Raw genomic sequence first — 1976 nt, forward strand, 5'->3', positions numbered from 1 at the left:
CAAGGTTTTTTATTGGGTTAGCAAATATTATAGCCATTTTAATTTTGAATAAATTTATTTAATTGGTAGTACTACATCACATGGGACGGGATAAATTTAGTTTATTTTAATTTTGTAATAATTTTCCAGATGCATCATTTCATATTACACGAACGGCTTAAAAATAACGAAAGAGATTCTAAAGACTTGTATGTTAGTTTCGAAAGGATTTTCAGACAAACTCAACTGCGTCTTTATTTGCATTTATTTTAGTGAAATGTTAGTTGTCAATTCTGAACAACTTTATTTAATATAGTATTTACATAATGAATGCACGATTCAAAGGTTACAATACATATAATAAACAAAAGCATAATTAAATTGCAATTAAAGTTGGTGCACTTAAATGTGCTATTGTTGCAATTTAGAGACGATTCTAGAGTTTCCCTGGTTGCTTTAAGTTTTGCTCTACCAGCATTTAGCCATATACAAGGATTTTTACATACTTTTTTCTTTTCAATATTTTACATTGAATTTCTCTTCAATACCTTCACTTAATTTTACGAATTCTTCTTACTTCTGAATCCATCTTCTCCTTACTTCTTCTTACTTCGAACATGTACTATTACCTCTTCCTCAAATTGTGTCGAATTTTTTTACATTTTACTAGGCTGTTACATACCTCTTCCATATTTACATACTTTATATAGTGATGTATTCAATAACAAGTATTTTGTGATGTACAAATTTATCATTACAATTCACTTTTTTTTCAGAATGTACCAGGAATCCAACCAACGCTCTTTGGCGTATGAGTCTGACACGCTACTGACTGAGCTATGGCCGCCACAGTTGCTCTAATCGTAAGTTATATGTTAATTAACATTATAGATTGTTTAATTTCGTAACAATTTGCTGAAAACATTATTCATAATAAATAAATGCACCTGAACTATCGACAAGCAAATCGACGGACACCGTGAATACTCTGCCTGTCATACATAAAAGTTGATCTAATTATAAGGTCTTAAGTAACAATCGTATAATATTTAATTAATTTATAATTTATTAATCCATATTGAGGAACTGTACTTTTTCACGCTCAAATTATGCTCAGATCTATCATATTTACCGTAAATACTAGTATTTTGTTTGGGGTTGGGCTTGTTGTAGGCCCATACACCCCTAGTTCTTTTAAGATGGTTCCGTACCACACTGTTTCAAATCAGATTTATTATCCCCGGCACGTTTCTGCCTACGCTAATGGAATGTAATGTAATATTTTACAAAAGCATTCTCGAAGGTTCTCTTTTCATTTCGTATTGTGTAGGTTCAGATTCGTACACGACAGTGGCGTGCAGTCCAATTTTATATTCGAATTTTTTCTGTAATTATATTTAAAATTGCACAATTTAGAAACGTAATAAAATTATAAACAAGATTTGGAATATATTGTAGAAAATTTCATTACAAGTCTTTAAATTTATTGGTTTACGTTTTGAGTATCTAGTTTTTGAAATTGAATCATTCCAGAATGTAGTTTTTAGGCATGTTCTTGAAGCTCTTTCTTAAGTTATAAATTTTTATACAGCACAAAACACAAGGTAATAAAATTTATGTATGTAAAAGTATTAATACAGCTAGTTTTTATAATGCACACTTTGCCAAATATACCCCAATTTGATTATGATACTTAAAGTATTTTGCTAAGTATAACTGTAACTTTCAAGTGTTTTATGTTTATGAAATATTCAAAGAATTCTATCTACGGGTTTTTTAACCAAGTTTTTGTGGTTTTATTTCTATAAATATTCAAAGATATCTAGTTTGGACATTCTGGTTTTGCAGTTTGAAAAAATGTGCAAAACATAGAAAAAACCCTTTTTTCAAAGTTTAATTTTTGGATTCTATTTGCAATAAAAGGCAGTAATTTGGGCATGTAATACCTAAAGTGTTATTTTAAATTACAAAATATTAAATATACTACATAGTAATAA

Source organism: Ctenocephalides felis, unplaced genomic scaffold, assembly GCF_003426905.1.
Source record: "Ctenocephalides felis isolate EL2017-DRISC unplaced genomic scaffold, ASM342690v1 CF-g0.4_SCAFFOLD_00845, whole genome shotgun sequence".
NCBI lineage: Eukaryota > Metazoa > Arthropoda > Insecta > Siphonaptera > Pulicidae > Ctenocephalides > Ctenocephalides felis.